We start from the raw sequence: 21,652 nt of genomic DNA, 5'->3' as shown, positions 1-21,652 counted from the left end.
GATCCACCTAACAAATCTCCCCAAGCAAGACCCCATCCACGTATTCCACCATTTGACAGGTAACCCTAGTTTCTCAATGTATAGCAAGTGAAAGAGACAGCTTCTGAGAACTTTCCTGTTATTTCTCTTGGATGGGGGGAGATAAGCACTCAGGGGAGGGTCAGCATAAATAACTTTAAAAAAATAAAAAACAGTAAATGGGAAGGAAACTTTTAAAAACAACATAAAAAGTAAAAGAAATTGAATTATACAACACTAAAACAGTAGTCAGGTAAAGATTTTAACAGCAAACCTATAAAGCCCCACAAGGAAACCAACATTAAATATGAAGGATGCTAAAGTAATAATGTGTTGAACAATTTTTGCAACCTTACAAGTCACAGTAGATACAAAATTTAAGCAAAAGGGTCTCTGACCTTCTTAACCTTATCTGAGCTTAGATCCACCCCCAGAACTCCCTTCCTGCCTAGTGTGAATGTAATTAAGGGGAAGCTGCAGTGGTAATTTCTCTCCTCATTAACTTCCTGATTGGTTTCAGCCTCAGGATTCTGCCGGGCAGTAGTTTGTCACCAATTCCAAATGGCCAATCGTTAATACTAATGTTTGTGTAACTAACTGCCAGCATCTGCCACGGCTTCTTGTACAACAATAATGGTGAAAGGGTACATTAGTGCTCCTGTGTTAATTCAGCTTGTGTTCATCAATAGGGAAATCTATGATGTAATTAGCAAAATGCATTGGGAGCTGAGTGCTGAAGTCATTTGTAGAGAACTAAATCATAGTAGAAGCTGTACTGGGTCCTGATGTGTTTGCCATCAATACTTATTATGTTTGGAATTTAATAAGGTATATTACCATGCTGAAAAGAGACCTTTTTACAAGAGAACACTATTTATGCTTGTTATGGGTTTGGAGAAGGTTTGCTGCAGCTAGTGGAACCACACAGAAATAAAAGAACAGAGCTGGGATTTAAGAAGCAGATCTTTTAACCACTGCACTGGACCAAATTATTTCAGAAAGTCCCATTCTTCTAATGTGACATATGGACAGACAGACAGATGGATAGTTTGGGATAGTTACATCAATATCCAGTTACAAAACGAATGATCTAAAAACTTAATGAAGTAGGTAACTTCCTGACAAGCAATTTACTTTTGATAATGAGAGTATTTGTTTAGATTTAGTAAGTTAAATAAAAAGCAAGGGTATGAATCTGTAAGGTTTTTTTTAAGAAAGCATTGATTGTTAAGGAGTACTTTACAGATGCCCACAAAAGTGTCCACATGCATATATAAATATATAATAGCAACCAAAAGAACTTGGAACTTAGGAAACCTGAAGCTTTCTTTTCTTGTTTTGCTATTCATAAAGGCTTCTTACAAAATTTGAACTGTTATATGGATTTAAATTTCCGTGCAAATCCAAGATAATCTCTGAATTGTGTTACATGCCCAAGGATGCTGTATCTACAAACAGCAGACTTTGCTCTGACATCCTGTCACTACACCCAGCCCTGGAGAGCCAGCTAAGGGCCAGGCAGAGTCTGTGAGTTAACCTGCCCACCCCCATCCTCACCTCAAGCCAGGAACAGAAGGCCCTCTGTATATAAGACATGGGGAAGGGAATGAATGTTTTCTGACTACTTGTGCGTCACCTACTTCAATGAGTATGTAAATTTAACCCTCAAACCATCCACTGAGAGAATTAGTCTGCCATTTTACAAAGGGGCCCCTGTGGAAGCCGCCGTGGGCAGCGCAACACTGGTCAGCCCCACCTTCTGGCTTGTCCTCATCCATGCACTAGCCCACGCTTGGGTGCCATGTTTAGTCAGTGGCCACTGAAACTTCCTAATGTCTGTGTGAATTTGAGGAGGCAAAATAACTGACCCTTGTCAACTTAATTCAGAGGCTATAAAGAAACAGGTGAGCGTTCTCCAGACAAGTTCTGAGCCCTGCGATTGCCTTCCCCTACAGGTAACAACAGCTCACCTAGGGATGCCTCCCACGCCCTGACTCCCCTATTCAGCCGACCTGGGACTGGAAAAGGGAAGGGCGGGAATTCTGCAAAAGAAAGGGATTTGAGGATAGCCCCCTTTTGCTCTCACTTGCCTGGTGGATATTTTCTTGGCAAGTAGTCCTCTGACCCGGGGTTGTGAACATGTGCAGAATGTGTCACCTGTATAGACCAGGGAGGCTCCAAGCCTACTTAATGTCTGACTGCACTCCAGAGAAGATGCAAATAAATGAACTCAACCTGTTTTGGGAGATGTCTATATTTTTAAAGCTTTTCTCCTCTCAAACTTTAAATCCATGTTCATTTTACTTTTTGTTGAAAGGCTTAGCACTGTCTTTCATTGTTGGAAGTTAAGGACAGTATCTGTTTAACTCATTTTGTATAGCACCTCATAAAAGTAGTTCCAAGTGCATCAAAGACTTATTAAGTATTTACCTTAGTGACTAATGTCCAAAATTTATTTTACTATCACCCTTAAACATAGTCCCTCAGGTACCCTCTTCATTTAAATGCCGCTTCATTAAACTTCATTGGGGCAAAGAACAATTGATCATTTTAAATCATTTTATACCAATTAAAAATTAAAAAGCCAAAATTCTCCTTTTTTGTGTGTTGATTCTAATGAGCCCTAAAGGTAGCTAATTTCAATTTATTTTTTATTTATTTATTTATTTTTTTGGCTAATTTCAATTTAAAAGAAAAATGCTAATGCCCAGTGTCCATGTGACTATGGGGAAAGAGATGCGGTTGGTAGCACTAGAAATTGGTTCAATCTTTCTGGACAGCAATCTAGTGACATGTAATAAGAACCATAAAACTGTTCATACCCTCTGACCTGGTAATTCCACTCTGGGGAATAAACCCAAAGAAAGAAATAATTTGCCGGAGATGCTCAACACACCACTATTTGCATGAGTGAAGATGGGAGTGCTTTGCTTTGGGGGTGGGGATGGGAGCAGGAAGCTCTCACAAGCAATAGACAAATCAGGATTGCGCTACTCTGTAATCATCAGTGGGCTCCCAGCATTTACAGAAATGGAAGAAATGACTTCTGGAGGCCAAAGTGGAGACTGAAAAGTAAGAAAACGGGCAAAGTGCCCATCTGATCTTTTTTTCATGTCACAATGAAAGGTGGGTAAACCTCGAGGCTGACCCTGGTATGAACCAGCAAGCCCAGTATCTGTTTTCTCTCAAGTAGCGTATTCGTCTACAGAAGCTAAACGGTCTTTCTTTATTACTTCAAAACAAACCTTACACATAATCACTTGCATCAATGCTGAGGGGAAAAAAACAGATGATTTCCGTGATGTCATCTAATCACAGATATTCTTCTTGGAACATATTATAGACTATCCCCCCAAACCCACCTCTCTACAACAAAACCCAGTCTAACTGCTAAATCTTTTGACATTGCAAAGACCCTTGACTTTTAACTTGAATGATCTGTTGGGAGTCAGTGGACTGGAATGAATAATTCTCTTCCAGTGAGGTGAAAAAACAGGATATTCATGCTAGAGAAAAAAAAAAAAATTGTTCTTTCTCTTTATGCTAAATACTAGTAAGCTCCCAGTAAGAAACCATTTTAAAAATAAAAATGCAAGTGGCATTCTTCAACTGTTAGTAACTCTTCACCTAGATGCTGACAGAAAATAAACAAAAGTGCTGGCCTCTTTGGTTTCCTCAAGTTTGCAGGCCTAAGAGTCTGATGAAAAGCTGATGAAAATGTCTTCAACAACGAATTCTTCCACTTCATGATAACCATGGTGTTTGGAAATAAAATCATGTCCAATCAATACCACTTAGCAGACATTTCATGTTTCACAAGAGGACTCTATTCCAGAATAGAACTGCTGCCCTTCTCACTAACATTTAAAATAACTAGGATTATCTTAGCTGTCCGAAGCTTGGCAGGTTCAGCTTGTACTTTCAAACAGCATTAATTCTTGGCACTCAGAACAAGGGATAAAAGGTAAAGATATGAATAGAGATCTTTATTCCACCTGATCTATCAAGGATTAGCTCATTCTTTTCCAGTCCATGCCTGCACTCCAGTGAAGAGGAAGGCTAAGCTGTAACTGATGTAATTAGAAACCACAAGCTGAGAATAAAATAGCCCTTTATTAATCTCCCCCATTTACTATAAACTTACTAAAAAAAATCATAATTGTAGAGACAATTAAACATGTTTTTTTTTCCTTCCAACTGTGTGTAATCAAAGAGTAGTGAGTGGTTATACAGAGGGTGTTTTTAGGATGACCCTTTCCCTGAAAACATCATCTTAATTGTCAGTTCTAAAATCTAGCACCAGTGTTGAGAGGGGCCAGCCGGTCACGGTGCACAGTGCAGAGAGAAGTCAGTCAAGCATCGTAAAGGAAGCCCTGGTGGATGAATGAAGTGCTTGATCACTGCTTCTCCTGGATCCTGCTACCACCGCCTTGGCAAGCTCTAGAGAAAGCCATCTGTACAAATAAGGGAAGTGATAACAGAAAACACACATTTAACCATTATCAACACAGCCCCCTTACCAGCTACAGAGTTCAACTGAAATGCTCTGATTCTGTCTGTAAGTGAAAATCGTTCAGTCGTGTCCGACTTTTTACGACCCCATGGACTATACAGTCCATGGAATTCTCCAGGCCAGAATACTGGAGTGGGTAGCCTTTCCCTTCTCCAGGGAATCTTCCCAACTCAGGGATCGAACTCAGGTCTCCCGCATCTCTGGTCCAGGGGGATCTCGCAAGGAGGGCAGCAGTGGGGGCAGGGGAGGAAGGCCTGGACCAGAGATGGTTCTGCCTGGGTCCCAGGTGAGCAGGATGGCTGAACCATATCCCTTCTCTTTTCCCTTTTTGTATGCTATCTTACAGACAAAAAATGGGGGGGACGGGGGGGAAAGGGAAAAGAGAAGGGATATGGTACAGCCATTCCGCTCACCTGGGACCCAGGCAGAACCATCTCTGGTCCAGGCCTTCCTCCCCTGCCCCCACTGCTGCCCTCCTTGCGAGATCCCCCTGAACCAGTGTGGCAGCTGCCAGGACCCCACACTCCCTGTTTATTTCACAGAGGGGTCACCAAACCTACTTGAGTCTCAAAGCAAGCCTGTAAAAAAGCGACATGTCTGTGCCAGTGGCCCTGCCCTGAGAGGGACTCACCCTCCCTCTTAAGTACCTCCTCAATCGTCGCCTCCCCAGAAACCTCTTGCCCATGGCTGTGGTGATGCTCCTGGCTGCTCCCTCACCCCCAAAGTGGCACCGTGAATCATGGATACTCTTCTCTCACTGACATTTCTTCCTGTGAGAGGTTAACTCACTATGGCTGGTGCAGTGGACGTGTCTCATCCAGGGAGGCAGCGACTGGGTGACACAGACAGTCCAAAGATTCAAAGATGTTCTGATTCACTGTGTTTTAACCAAACTACACTCGATTTCAAAACCTAAACAGAGTTTAGGTTCTTCTTCCCCTTCATGACAACATTCTGAGGTAAATCCTCACACAGGCTAATTCTGCTCTATTTTCCTCACCACTGAAATAAAGCCAACTTTGATAAATCCCCTAAACTACTTGGACAATGTACTCAAACCTCAGTTTTCCCATCTCTAAGATGAGGCTAGTGACAGGTCGCTGTGGTAATGACTGAGTACACAGTAGTCTCCTTATTTCCTCCGTCTGCAGTCTCAGTCTCTGAGCACTAGATGACTCTTGCTTTTGAAGAAGCCACAATCCAATCAGGATTTAGTACAAGGTCTATTCCCTCCAGGCCACACTTAATGTCCCTTGAGAGAGCCAGGAACCAGTGATACAGTTACTTCATTTGGGGCCTACATGAAAGCCAGGGTCAAATCCAGGAGGCACACAACCTGGTCCTCCTTTGTCCAAAAGGTCCTTTGTCCAAAAGGTCCCTCATGACATAAGTTCTGCCTTTTTCATTTTTTGAGCAGGGGTGAGAAGACAGCTGGTGTCAACTTAAAATCAAGCAGCAGAATGCCTGTGGACATGCTTTATAAACCATACCAAAACAGTGTCATTATTCAACGATCAAGTGAACCATTCCTTCAGACAGCAGTATTTGAAGCAGGAAGAGTCTTCTTTCTGAGCTTACATTTGTCCTAAAAGATGAAAACCCTGGGAAGTACTAGGCACAGGCATCAGTGCCCCAGAAGAAGCAGAGTTCTCACTGCCCCTCATCACCTGCTGGGAACCTGGAGCCCTGACCGGCCGAGGCTCGCCGGGGACCAGAAGCTTACCCTCCGTCACAAGGCAATAGAGCAGGGCAGGGGGATGTGTGCGGGCTCGGGAGAAGGCCCATCTCTTACTACCTGAAAACCTGGGCCACGCGCCTTACCCTCTCTGGGCCTCTGTCTCCTCATCTGCAAAATGGGGACAGAGAAGAACACTCAGGAGGGTTCTACACCACACACAACGCCGGGGCTCCACGAGGCCCACGTCACCACTGCACACCGCCGTACCACTGAGTCATCCACACACGTGGCCCACAGACGGCAGCACCTCAGTACTGGCTGCAGTCCAGATTAAGCTCTGTGCCTGGTATCACTGCCCCGCCCTTGTCCTCCCCTCGCTGACCCATCGACACCCACCCGCCCTGCCCAGTCTTCCTTGAGAGCCTGTCGGTTCTGGTCCAGCTTCTCCTCTCTGAGGAAGCAGACTATTTCCCTGGCACAGATGTGGACTGAAAAGGCAGGAGGGCTGAGGGGGTCCTGCTCCTGGGCCCAGTCCTATTCATTCCAGAGGATCTGTTAGGCTGGGCTCAGCCCAGCTCCCAACGGTGGACCCCTGAGAACCAGCACAGAAGACCACAAGCTCCGCCCTCAGACATGCTGCCTCAGTAAACACTGCTGAGCCTCAATTTTTCACTGTAAAAGGAGGGTAACAGTGTATCTCAGAAAGTTGCTTTGAGGATCACAGAGATGATAAATGACAAAATCATTTGTAAAGGTGAAGGCTCCTCGCCCTGGCTGAGTCTGTGTGCTTCCCTAAAGAAGGAGTGTGATTCAGTCTCCATCCTCCACTGCCTAAGACAGGAGCAGCAAATTAGTAAGGTTTTTATTAAACACCGGTTAGGAAAGGAAAAAAAAAAAAGAAGAAATAGTGTTAACACAACTCAAATCTCCCTAAATGTTTTCAGACAAGTTGCAGTTTCAATGTTCAGAGAAGGATGACTTTTTACTTTATTAAGTAAAATGAAATCCTTACTTCATTCATCCTTTTTTACACACCAGAAGGCTGAAAGTGAGATGAATTCCAACTGAAACCTGAGCCTGTTAATTTGTGTTTTCCGGGGACTTTAGGTACACATTTCCCGAGGCTGGGCCAACAGGGAAGGAGACTTGACTGAACCAAGAGCAGGGGCAGGAGCCGGGGGAACCCCCTCAAGGCAAGGAAAAGTCTATGAGGCAAAACACTGGAACCTGCAAAGCTGAAATTCAGCCAAGAACAAGTCCGGTGCACTACTTACAGTGCAGTGCACCCAGCAGGTGTTTAACAGCGGGTGAGTGAGTGAGAAAGACCACGGAATCTGGTCTTCACAAGGCATGCTGCCACCTTAAAACAGTGCTAACCACACACTGGCAGACAGTGCCTCAAGTCTAAAAACAGTTTTGAAGATTTTACAGGACAAAGGCTTTAATTCGGTCTGTATTTGCTGGAAAGAGTCTGGGCACCGAGGTAGAGAAAAGCCGCAGCAAACACCCTGAGGCACGATCTCAGTCAAGAGTCTGGCTCTCGGTGAGCCAGGACCTGATCCCTGGGGACTGAGAAATGCCTAGTCCACCGGATTGGGTGTTCATTCGAGAAATTGCATTTGAAAACAGAGTTTAAATATGTGTGTGATCTTCTCAGGGAGCAAGGCAGACCAGGTTAAAAGAGCCTCCACAAGTCATCTCTGGAGGAGATTTCCCATTTGATTCCGGGAAAGCTGTTTACTCTGATAGAAAAGGCATCAAACCCACAAAGCAGGCTGCGGCATTTGCCAGCCTAGAAACGAGGTAGGCTCTGTCCAGTTATTTTGCAACAAGAGACATTTTTAAAGTAGCCTTGCTGAGAGCTTCCTTCACACTGACAAGAAAGAATCTCAGGTGCTTCAACCTTAAGAGGTAATAGATGATGGAAAAGTCAACCTTCATGGAACTCCTGTTAAGACTAAGAAAAAGGATGAAATTTTGGAGTCAACACCACTGCGAGGAGAGCCAGGCATGAGGAGACAGAATGCAGCTGCCTTTTCACCTGGGGCCCAAGATGAGATGGGTTTCCGGCTAATCCACCAGCCTGGGTGGGGGGGGCGGGGGGGGGGGGTCAGCCTTTCCCCATGGGATCACATGGTCTTCGATAAAGCATGTTGTTACAACACATGCAAGCTTTGGTTGTATGGCTTTTAGGAACACTTTCATTTAAAAATATCTGGATATTTTGTGATTAAATGAATAGAGGAGAAAATTCATGAGCCATTTTTCAAGTAGAACTCTGTAGCTTATAATTTGAAAATAAATACTCTTTTCCAAATGACAGGCTAGTAGCAGGATAGAAGACTATGTCCAGTAAATACCTTCTTAAAAAAATACAACAAATGCAAAACTTCATCAACATTGGCTATTAATACTATGCCAACTTTTCCTTCCTCTTTCTAACTAGCATTATAGGAAATTTAAGATGAGTTATTATTAATACTTTTATCTGATACAGAAGGAGGAAGCAAACATAAGGACACATTTAAACAAAACATACACCAGATGAATCAATCAGGATAGAAAATTCCAGGCATTTTCAGACAGGAGGACACATGCCTCCTCAGTCACACAGGTTATTTTACCTCCTAAATAAAACACAGCCACCATGGATGGATAAGGTAGTTCAGATTACAGGCTGAAGAAAACACTCTTTCAGAAAGGTCTGTGCTAAGGGTGAAGAGAAATAAGAAAATATTAATAGTACAAGCTATGCTTCTCCTCAAGAGTACTGACACACTTTGCATAAGACTGCAGTTGCTTTAAAAAAAGTTCATATATGTACTTCTTGAAACTCTTCTCTGTTTGTTTAAAATACCTGTCAATTAGACCCCAAGAAAGGACTTCACCCCCTCAAGAGGTTTGATCTGTGAGTGATATAAGGCACTCAGGGAATGTGACTGCACCCTCCCTTCTCCGATGCTTTGTGATATTTTTATTTCAGGAGAGAACAACTCACATTTTGACGAGTATTTTCCTTCTCCCCCTAACCACATCCTTTCTGACGCCAAACTTGAGTATCGCCTTTTTTTCAGGGACTTCTCAGACTAACCCATGATCTCTGTGGGGGGAGAAGCTTCACTTATGGCCTGCTGGCCCTGGTCAACCAAGCTCAACTCTGAACCAAATGAAGGAAATAAAGGCGGCAGGTATTGATCAAAGCGTAAGACAACTTTTATTTAATTCTCCCTCCCACTGGTCAAAAAACTGGTCTTTCAGGATTTTGTTTTCTGTTTAAGAAAAGTATTTTTACTGTGATAAAATACACAAACCATAAAACTTATAATTTTAACCACTTTTAAGTGGACAGTTCAGTGGTATTAACTGTATTCACGCTGTTGTACAACCAGCACCACCCTGCCACCTCCAGAACTCTATCATCTTTCCAAACTGAAACTCTCTAATCATTACACAAAAGCTCCGCAATGCCTCTGCCCAGTCCCTGGTAGCCACCTGATACTTTCCAGCTCTCTAAATCTGACTGTTCTAGATACCTGTCCTTTTGTTCCTGGCTTATTAAACTGAGCACAATGTCTCCAAGGTTCATCTGTGTTGTAGCACGGGGCAGTGTTTCTCTCCTTCTACAGGCTGAATAATATTCCAGCCCAGGTACATGAACGGGATGAACAACCCATACTTTGTTTACTTGAGCATTCCTCAGGGGATACTGGACTGCGTCTGCCTTTTGGCTCTTGTGGATAACGCTGGTGTGAACACTGCGTGTGTGCTCAGTCGTGTTTGACTCTACAATCCTACAGACTGTAGCCCACCAGGTTCCTGTCCATGGGATTTTCCTGGCAAGAATATGGGAGTGTGTTACCAGGGAATCTTCCCAACCCAGGGATTGGAACCCATGTCTCCTGCATTGGCAGGTGGATTTTTTTTATCATTGTGCCACCTGGGAAACTGATGTTCAAATATCCGCTCAAGTCCCTCTTTTCACTTTGTTTGTATATATACCCAGAACTGGAATGGCTGGATCACATGTTAATTCTGTTTTTAAGTTTTTGAGGAACCACCAGACAGCTATCCGCAGCAGGGGCACCTTCTAGCAATGTATACAAGGGTTCCAATTCTCTACATCTTCAAGTCTTCAACAACATGGTATTTTTTTTTCTTTCTAAAATAATAGTCATCCGAATGGGTGTAAAGTGTGGGGTTTTATTTTTTTGTCCTTTTATATTAATCCTTTACTCCATTTCTTTGCTCTTCTCCAACCCTGACCTACCACTCAGTCTCTGTTTTATTATCTCTGCCCACTACCCACCGGGTTACGCCTGGCAAACTGGTGGCTGCTTCATCCCCAGAAACACTTTGTCAAGGTCCCCCATAGCCTGCTAGTCCCACAGCCCATGGCTTGCTCCCCTCTTCGCCCAGGAGCAGTAACACCTGACATGCCCTCTCCCCACCACCCCCCTCAGCTGTCCTGCAGGCTGTCTCCCCTCCCGAGCATCCTCCTCTCCAAGCCCGACCCTACATACACTCTCCAAACTACTCCACTTGGTCCTCTGATCCACACAAGCTTTAAATATCACCTCCTTGCAGATGACTTCACAATTCATATCTCTTGCCCGTATTTCTCACTCAGAATTACTTTTGTATTTACAATATTGTCTGAACATCTCTGCCTGGATTAGCTTCCTGCCATGTAAACTCACCTGTTTAGAGCTGAACCCACCATCCTGTCCTCTCTTGGGTCCTGAGCTGGCCTGCATCCTTGCAGCTCAGGTCCTATCTCAGAACCACCCCCGTTCATCTAAGCCACTGCTCGGTCCCGCTGTCATGAACGGCATGGAGCCGTCCTGCCATCTCCCTCCCTTCCAGTCACCCTCACCTGCGGGCATCTGTTTGCCCCGTCCACTCTCCTCTACTGCATTTTAACCCACCTGGGATGGCCAGTTAGTTATTCTTCCAGAAGCATGTCTCTCACCAGATTTTTTTTCCTGAATAAACACACTGGGAAGCTTCTGAGAAACTCAAACTCACTGGCCTGGCATCTGGGGAGCAACTTAATTTCTCAGTTCTCCCTGCAGGTAAGCCATGTCTCAGATTCAGCCCTGCTCCCAATCCTTGCAGACCTGGGTTCCCCACCTCAAACTCTGAGCTCACGTGGGCCCCACCACCTCCCCAGGCTCCACAGGTCAAAAGCCAACCTTCCCCGATCTCTCTGCACAGAAACAACTCCTTCCCCTAACACCCAGCAGGTTTTGCCTGAACCTCACTTGTGTCTGTCACTTTCACCTTCCTATCCTTTTCCGCCACTGACCTAACTCCTCCAAAGAACAGGGAAGAACATCATTATTTGTGGTCGAGGCCCTTTGACAGTCACCAGGTTGAGAAGCCTTACCCCAGGTCAGTATTTAACAGTGTTGAGGAATGAAAGTCTCACTGGCCAAAGTCAGCTAAGCTGTGTCTTAGACCCCAACCATCATAGCCAGCATGACAGATGAGTCTGCATAGAAAGAACTGTGGGGAGGCAGCTACAGTGACAAGACAGAAGTGACAGGTGCCAGCCTGTATCAAGGAAGAAGTGAGAGAAACTCAAAAGCAGGTGGGGAACCAGGAGAGCTGGGAGTAACAAAAATAGATCTCTGTGACAATGAACCTGAACCCTCAAGAAAGATTCAGCATCCTGAAGGTGAGAAAGAAGAGAATTTATTTTGTGAAAGTCCCTGTCATCAAAGGTTGAGAAGCAGAGAACTTTGGCAATCACAGGAGAAGTTATCAGTTGTTTGGAAAGTTCATTTATGCAAAACAGATCCTTTCTCAGTGATGGTGAGTTAATGTGACATTGTGAATCTATTCTAACACCCAGTCCTTGGACGGATGTAACTTTACTCTGGACACTAAGGACAGAAGCTGGAAGACTGAAAGGTATACAGACATTTTATTTCTTCCATAACAAAAGAAGCTTATAAAAAACTACTACCTTAAAAATACGTAATACGGTGCCATTGGATAGATTTTGCATAGATTGCTTTCATTATTGTTGAGTGATTGATGACTGACTGAAGATGTGAAAACACAGTAAAAAAGCTTGATTCAACAAACTGATACAGAACTCTGGCCCCAACAATAAGCCAATCCACATTCTTCTCAAGCATACCTGAAACATTAATACAAAATGACCATGTACTGATCTACAAAGCCAAGTCTCCACAAATTTCAAAGATGTATATCTTTCAAACCTTCAAAGTCTCGGAGATTTAAGCCTGCAGTCTATCAGAGTAACTACTAAGAAAAAAAAAACCTTTCAGCTTTAAAAAATGATAAAGAAGAATATAAATTTCACTGACTCTGACTAACCAACAGGCCAGCATTTGGCCACAAAATAATTGATTTCACCCTTAATGCTACTGTTGAAGTATTTAAATGCCTGGGCACTCACTCCAACCCCCACACTCCTCCTCGATCCCACATTCCAGTTGATCAGGTATTTTCACACTTGGTTCATCTTCAGTGGAGACTGTAATTAAATCTTTAATTTGAAAACAAGAGCGGAAGTCCAGCACTCACTGCATTATTGGCTGCCCTCAAAGCTTAGAGCAAAAAGCAATCAAATAACAAATGGTGATCTCAGCTCCTTCAAGCTCAAGGTACCAGCTCATCACAAAACTGACCAATTTACATGTGAAAATACCTTCCACAGTTATCTGCAAGCTTCCTGGGGATCAGAAACATTATTTAAATTATGCAAACTGTCAAGTTTATGCGCTGCCTAGCCTTTTGATTACACCATAATTTTAAAGCATAAATTTCAGAACACGCTTTATTTCATATTCAAGGTGTAGGAAGAGACCTCTCAGGAAGCTACTCTGAGTACTCAGGAACACAGTGGCTACTGCTGGTCCTCTTTATGTCTTCATCTACCTCCAGAACTAGCTACCACTCTTCTTAAGCATTAAAGAAGGCAGTGTGGTGCTAACCAGTTATTTAATTCACTAAATATTTTACTGAGCATCTGCTCTGTGCTACAGCCAGGAATAAAACAAGTCTCTGTTCTCATAAGAAAAAAACAGGGACACCTGTAATCAGAGACACTTGGGACCAGGTTCTGCTGGGTCACTTACTAGTGATGTGCCTATGGGTAATAATTTAACACTCTGAGCTTCAATTCTGGACATTCATTAACATTAAAGGCTGCAGTAATTAAAACTAAAATATATTCAATCTACACTATTCCTTTCTCTGCTTGTTGTCCCTTTCCATAATAAGGGAGCAGTTAATCATTAAGTGCTTCACAGGTACAACAGGGACCACCTGAAGCAAAATCAGGAAGAAGGTAAATTTTCTCTCAGTTATGTTTTTGCCTGATCCTTTGTGCCTCCCTCATCTCTGAGCACTTTTTTTTTCTGTGCTTAGGTATCCGGGGCTCCCTGATCCTCTCCCCTGGTCTCCCTTTGGCCGACTGACACCCAACACCTCCCCCAACCCCCTCCAGACACAGTTCTATTCTCTCAGTTTACTCCTTGGGGCTCTTGATGAAAGGCAAATGGCTAAACTAATTCACCCAAGAGGTGAACTCAGACTTCAGGCCCCAAGCTCCTGTTGGTATTCTCATTTCAAGGAGGTGGCTTCTAGACACTGCAGAGATGTCGCCTTTTGGGGTAGAGCAAATTTCTAAAGTGTTGCCTATACCTCTCAGCATACAAAAGGTACTACTATTATGTGGGAGAATCCCACAATTTTACTTTTCCTATGTCAGGCTTCTACAATTTACAGAAAAGACGTATTCTTGCTGAGTAAGATTCTAGACCCACATTGGTCTGGGTCCCCATCCTATAATGAACTCACAGCTTTTCAAAGCATCTACCCATAAGAGAATCTCAAGCTAATAATCAGCTTCCCCTTCACTTGGTTCCCAGGAACTTAATTAGAATGGAGCCCTGTGGCTAACCAGAAAATAACTGGTATTTAAAGAACTGACATTACAAGACGATTCTTTTCGGCTAACAGTAAGTCTCATGTTTTCTAGTGCTTCAGTGAGGCTCCAGAATTGTTCATGTTGGAGGAGAGGATAAAATGAACTTTTAATTATTTTCATTAGGAAATAATGCTAGTTTTAACACTGAACCTGATAAAATTGAAAGAAAAGAAAAATATACAAATATTAGCATTAGCTAATGAATGAATCTGGTAGTTAAGGGAGAAATTTTTTATAGTGCTAAACCAAGGTCATCCATTTATTCAAAAAGTCCTTAGAACTGTCTGTGAAAAAGCAAACACTATCAGCTGCCACAGGCTCTAATTTGCTTTAATAAACACAGATTGCTTTTACAGCCATAAAAAGTGATATGAAAAGACAAAAAGCAAAGATAAAAGGAAATCAAAGAAAACAGAGGCCACTGCTGGGAGCATGGCTCTCTGCTCTTTCACTGTAGGAGTGAACTGCTTCCTCTAATGAGCGCAGGCTGGCGGACGCTGGGGCGATGAGACAGGACTCCTGAGGAAGGCTGGACTACCAGCCCCAGGCAGGAGCTGCTAAGTGCTGACTTAGGTGAGATGAGGTTCAGCCCACATTATTTATTAGCATAATTATTAATAATCATCGCCATCATTCATTGAGCCCCTATCACGTTGCAGGCACTGTGCTTTACTTACCATCTTCACAAAAACCCTTTGGGGAGGTGGGTATTAACATCCTCATTTGACAGATTATAAACATTGAGGTTCAGAAAGGGTGATTAACATCCAAGGTCACACAAGTGCTGAGAGTCAGGGCCAGATTCTGTACTCAGGACTTGAACCTGGGTCTGTCCACCACGAGGCCACAGTCTGACAGGTTTGCTGGTTTGATTTTTCACTCAGCCCACTCTGCTGACATGACCCAGAGAGCCATGAGCCCTCCTCTTCACATTCACAAAGTTGCTGCCCGAGCTCCCCTCCAGAAAGCCAAGATTTTGCTGAAAATGATAGCTTTGAAGCACAAGCATCACCTGAGTTGCACGTTTGCCTTTTGCAGATAATCCAGGAAAGCAGCTACCTAGTGGATCCCAGTGCCCACATCTTCTAAATCTACATTCCATCAAAAGAGGCTTCAGGGATCCAGCTGTGACTCAGTGAAGTCAATGACTGGAGAAAGGTATCCATCTGCTGTCTATCAGAGTCCAGGTGCTTCAGACAGTATAGTGTGTGTCACTGGGCAGAATCCTATGTTCTCTTCAGAAGCAACCCCCTGTTGAAGAACCTTCTGAGCCCCGAAACAGCAGAGCACATAGGAGGGGTAGTCTCTCCTGGGTGAGCAGGGAGGCTGCCAGGGGCTGTGGAAGAGATGCTGACCCCTACCCAGAATCCCGAGCCCCTGGAAGGAGAGTCGGAAATGGAACCATAGGATCTGGGAATGTGAGGGCAACCAGACACCAAGGTAGCAAAAAAAGGGGGTATCAAAAAAGTTCAGTCATGTCCAACAAAAGGAGGTCTGATTTTTTTCCAGTTACATCGGCCTGAGGAGAAGAGAGAATAAGGTCACAGGAGCCCCCGCCTAATGTAGAAGTGATGCTTTCCTTCACTGATTTAACATAATGACGACGTGTTCTGCAAAGCCCACATCTGGTGGAGGAAGTGCGGGGTGGGCATCAAGGTGGACCCATCCCACAGGCCTCACCAAACACAAATGGACACAAGAGGGCGGACTTCCTGGCTGATCCGTGCAGGTGAGCTTTCAGAGTGGTAAGTAATTACCCAATTCCACCTCCTGTGACTTTCCATGAACGCAGGATGGAGACAATAAAAAATGAACCAGTCAACCCAGCAGGCTCCCGTACCTCCCGGTCAGCAGTATCAAGGGCTCCTGATACATCTAACAGAAATGCCATGGGGCCTGACCAGGGCCACGAGCAGGAAAACCTATCCATCAGCAAGGCTAACACAGTCCAGTTCAGACTCAAATCTAAAACCAGAGCGTTAGGGGACAGTTTGCAGTAAGTACCGTAACACATTCTGTAGAATCGCTTGGATTCTACAGAATTTGTCTCTAAGACCACACCATCCCTTAGGCAAGTCGCACATGGGGCCTCAGTTTCCACATCTATAAAGTGAAGAAGTTGAGCTCAATGGCTTCAAAATGCTCTCTCAAAGCTAAAATTCTTTTGTTTTACAACTCCTGAAATCTTCATTTCTTTTAAGCTCTAAAAGTTTAAGTGCCTACTTAAAGTCAAAATTAATCAAGTACAAACCAGAACTAACTCAGCATCAAGTGATTACTCTTGAGAGAAGATGTGAAGACCTTTCTTCCCTAGTAGAGACATTAATGTTTTCTCTGCAATGTCACACTGAGCTCGTCCCAGTCCCTGGGATTCAGGCATTCAATAGGAGGCTCGAATTCTCTGTCTTCATGCAGCTATAGGAGAGCTTCAGGTGGCACGTGACAACCTCTGCCTCACAGTCAATGGCTGACTGTGTTGGAAGACTTGGTGGAAATCATCAGATCATTTATCTAACTCTTCACAACGAATTTCCTAACACTATAATTTCATTGGTATCTCGACTGGCTTGGTCTATGAATCCAGTCCTTGGAAGACTGTCACTCACTGCTTTTTCGTGTAAATCTCAATAAGTTGCCGGTATGATCACAGACGTGGACGCATGCCCATTACGTGGTGAGGCCACATCTTCAATTCTTCCTACAATGAAGACTGCACAGCACATTTTTAGCCCCAGTGGAAATATAACTGTCCCCCAGGCTACGTCAACAAGAAAGCAGGTGGAATTGCTTTCTCCTTTCTGTGTTGTGGCCTGTATTCTATCAGACTAGATCCTCTGGTAAGGAGAACACAGCTACAAGAGATGAAAATGTCTAGTCTGTCTGTCTATATAGGAGCTGTTTTCCAAAGTTATTTTTGAGTACTCTCTTTTAAATCTCTGACTTTAGTACTTTTTAGATGAACACAGTACAAAACATAGCCGTATAGCAGGTTTAATCTTGATGGAAGTATAAACGGCTGATGGCAAACTAGTATGAAAGAAAAAACTAACTGTAGTGTAGTTATACTGTTCATATAAACCAATCTAAACTATTTTGATTTTTGAAAATCCTACTTTGCAAAAGATCTAAGTCACTGATAAAATATGCTGTGGATGTCATTATTATTCCTTATTGGTTAAACACAGAGGGTCTTTATCAGAGGTCAGGACAATTCCTTAGGTTAAGTTAGTCATTTTTGGGTGTGTACTTTAGGCAAACAGTTTACTAAATTATCCTGTTCATGAGTAGTCATGCGCCTTCCAAAGTAAACAACTGACAACTAGAAAAAAAATACTACAATGTCTATGTTTGAAACATAAAATAACAATATTTTATGACACATAGCTTGTTATTAAAAGTGTGTGATATTACAATAGGGGCACAAATATAGTATTTGGGATAAAGTCAAATTTAAAGCACTTCAATCACCAACATGCTTGAGTCAGGCTTGGCTCCCTGTACGCAAAAGAGGTGGTTACGTATAAAAGAATGACTTAAAAATCAGGGGACAAGAGTCTGTCCTTAAAATACGCCTGCCACCCAAGGACCAAAATATCTGAAATTCCACCATTAAATTACATTCCTTCAGAATAAACCCTGATGTCCTTTTAAAATTCAAATACTCTGGAGGACTAAGACATAAAATCAATAATATTTTACCATGTTATTTATCAAATTGTTTTTTCTCAAAAAAGCGATGGATAAGAGTGGAGCAGGCTACCAGAAGTAAGAAAAAGTCCCACGTAAGTATGCGTACTTGTCGTGAGGCTACTGAAGGGGAAATGACAGAAGTCCAACATGACATCATTCTGTTTCTCTCCTGGAATTGGTCCTGCCTAGAGCACTTTCAACTGTAACCTTTCTAAGAATTTCAGCATGCTCAAACTCAACCGTGCATGCCTGCTAAGCAGCTTCAGCTGTGTCCAACTCTCTGCGACCCTTTGGACTATAGCCAGCCAGGCTCCTCTGTCCATGGGATTCTCCAGGCAAGAATACTGGTGTGGGTTACCATGCTCTCCTCCAAAGGATGGACAAGCTCCTTACAGCTCCCTGCATTGGCAAGCAAGTTCTTTACCACTAGCACCACCTGGGACAACCCCTTTATATCTCACGAAGCAGCATAGTACAAGGGGGTGGGAGGAAGTGATAGATCTGAGTGTGAATCCTATGTATTTATTACACTATTTAGGGGAGTAACTTCTCTTAAGCCAGCCGGCTCTATTACCACAAATATCTACTTTTTCTGTGGGTCATGAAACAAACATGTAGAAATAAAGATTTTCAAAAATCTCTGTAAGAGCAGATTAAGTTATGTCAATCAAAATCTACACAGGAACAAATAAACTCATATGATGGTGATATGAAAGGAACAATAAAACAAACCAACCTTTAGAAAATCTAACCATGAAGACAAGAAAATAAGCATATAAAGAGAAAAGTATTACTATGAGAAAGTGGATATAACCATTAATAGAAGATGAGCAGAGGCGAAGTCAGGACTCAGGCGTCATGTAGTTCTTAGAGGAATGGGGTATCCCTGGGACCCTGGAGGTAGCCCTTGAATGCCGTGGCTTTCACCCAATGAAGGGCAGTGTGTGTTAGAAGGGCCACCTGGAGTTGACAACTCCACTACCCTAGCACCTCCCAGATCAGTGATTGTCTTCAGCTCTAGAGTAACCTGAGATGGCTGCAAGACATTGTGAATGCCCTTAATGCCACTGAATTCTACATTGTAAAATGTTTAAAGTGGCAAGTTTTGTTATTTGTGTTTAGCATAAAGGAAAAGTATAATAAAAATAAAAATCATGAGTGAGTCACTGAGACAGACATGATTAATGTGCCTGGCAAGCCCCGTGGGAAAGAAAGTCAAAGACGACAACGGCCCAACCAAAAAAAAAAGAAAAGAAAATCCTGAGATAGTTCTTCCAACCAGTGCTAAAGGTGAAACAGATTTCATAATAGAGCCACCATGATCAAACTCAGTAACATCTGCATCCCAAGCAGACTCTCAGACCTCTGGTCACTTTAAGTTGCAGAAGCAATGAATACAGCCATGTCCACTATTTTCTCTCAGCTATCAAAACATATAAGTACCATGTAGCACAACTCCTTCATAAAGAAGCAGAGCCCTGGGAAGACCCAGAGGAATCGGGTGGAGAGGGAGGTGGGAGGGGGGATCGGGATTGGGAATACATGTAAATCCATGGCTGATTCATATCAATGAAAGAATAAAAAAAAAAAAAAAAAGAAGCAGAGCCAAGGACTTCCCTGGTGGTCCAGTAGTTGAGACTCCACCTGCCAATGCAGGGGACACAGGTTCGATCCCTGGTTCAGGAACTAAGATCCCGCATGCTGCAGAGCAACCATGCCCATGCACCACAAACAACTGAAGCCCCGGCGCCTAAAGCCCGTGCTCCATAAAGAGAGTAGACCCCGCTCTCCGAAACTACAGAAAATCCATGTGCAGCTTCAAAGACCCAGTGGAGTCATAAGGAAAGAAGGAAGGAAGGAAGAAAAGAAGAAAGAAGCAGAGCCAAGGAATTCAAAGAGAAAAATATATATTCCCAAATTTAGTTTCTTTGCTTAGAAACTTCTGGGGCAAGAAACCACACTCTCTTTTCAGAGCTCACTGCCTTTCTGGCACATTTTAAGTAGTGGTTGGAGACAAGGTTAACACCCAGAGTTGGTCTGGAAAATAACTTTGGAATAATTTCACTTACTGCATGCGGAGACTTCCTTGACTAACTATATACGGAATTTCCTCTCTGGTATGAATAACAGCAGCAAAATGTAATCCACAGGATTAAAAAATAAGCAAATCACTTGCCTCCATTTCCTAGAGACAATATTTGGTTTGATAAGTAAACAAAAAGTCATTTATACTCAAGACCACTTGGATGGATATAAGCAGTTCTGATTTACTCCAGTGGGTCTGGAGGGGGTGCAATTTATTACACTCCACTTAGCGCTGTAACAACTGCTTTTCAAAAATCGACAGTGATTCATGAAAATGAACATACGGACTCTCTTTGCAGCGTAAACCCCAACAGCCTCAGGCAAGTGCTGAGAGAAATGTAGTACAAGGCGTGGTGGACCAATATGCGGAAGCGAGCAATTATGTCTGTATTTAACCCAATCTATTGCTCATCAGAAAAGCACTCAGCACGGGAATCAGACCCAGACAAACTGACAAGGCACACAGCCACTTAACTGTCCCCTCCAGCAATTACACTCTCTCAACCCAAGAGTGTGTCAAATTAAAACAACTACACATTGACTTTTTGCTTCTGTAAACATTAAGGGGTGATTGACAACTCCGGGCTGCAGCCAGCCAGTCTGGCATTCTCATTTGCCGTCTTTGCTTATTTATCTGCTCACAGCTCCAGAAGTGTTGCCTTAGGAATATTCCTACAGGACACAAAAGGATTCCATGGCTTTGCCACTGGGGATCACTCAAAGAGGTTCTGCCATCTCTCACTGACAAGCAGCTTCAGAGGACCCCTTAAAACGGAGTATTTTAAAAATTAACATTTGTCTGTTCCTTTCTATTAGAAAAACTTTACTACCAAGCAGAAAAATGGAAAACCAGCCAGTTTTATGTGCATTTCTGCTCTCACAGCTTTACCCACTAGGGTCCTGATTGTGGAAGGATTCCCTTCCCTTGTTATCCTATTCTTTATTTCAGCACTTTAAGGAGTGGGGGAAAAAAAGACAGTAGAAATAGGAGGGTGAGATAAGTAAACAAAAGTAAAAAATAACCCTAGGAAGTCTACTTACCACAGAGATCCACCCCCCTGCCAATGCAGGAGATGTCAGAGATGCAGTTTCGATCTCTGGGTCAGGAAGATCCCCTGAAGGAAGGCACAGTAACCCACTCCAGTATTCTTGCCTGGAGAATCTCACAGACAGAGGAGCTTGGCAAACGGACACGACTGAGGCAACTTTGCACACACGCACACATAGAGATCCAGGTGGATCATCAACTGCCAACTGTAGGCCCGTGCTGTGCACTCATTATTCAGTGCCTGCTCTTCTCTGATGATCACAGGAAAAAAGCCACAGGCAAGCGTCCAACTTTGACTCTTTCACCATTTTCCCTTTCTGCCTTGTTCAACGAGGAAAGGGCAGGCTTTTCAATAAATGGGGCTGGGATATCCACATGCAAAAGAATGAAGCTGGACCCTTATCTTACACCATATATAAAAATTAACTCAAAGCAGGTCATAACCCAACTCTTAGAAGAAAACATCGTGGGAAAGCTTCATGACATTGGATTTGACAATGATTTACTGGTCATGACACTAAAAACACAGGCAACAAAAGGAAAAGTATGCAAACTGGACTTCCTCACAGTTACAAATCTGTGCATCACAGCACATGAACAACAGAGAAAAAAGGCACCCCAAGGAATGGGAAACAGTATCTGAAAATGCTGTATCTG

General features: G+C 43.3%; 1 protein-coding gene across 1 annotated transcript in view; it reads right to left on the bottom strand.

Moving 5' to 3' along the window:
• Positions 1-21,652, bottom strand: part of DMRT1 (doublesex and mab-3 related transcription factor 1) — a 93,920-nt gene that overhangs the window by 1,495 nt on the left and 70,773 nt on the right.

Source organism: Cervus canadensis, chromosome 14 (assembly GCF_019320065.1).
Source record: "Cervus canadensis isolate Bull #8, Minnesota chromosome 14, ASM1932006v1, whole genome shotgun sequence".
Classification (NCBI taxonomy): Eukaryota; Metazoa; Chordata; class Mammalia; order Artiodactyla; family Cervidae; genus Cervus; species Cervus canadensis.
The sequence above is the reverse complement of the archived record's forward strand: the minus strand, read 5'-3'. Positions and strand labels throughout refer to the sequence as shown.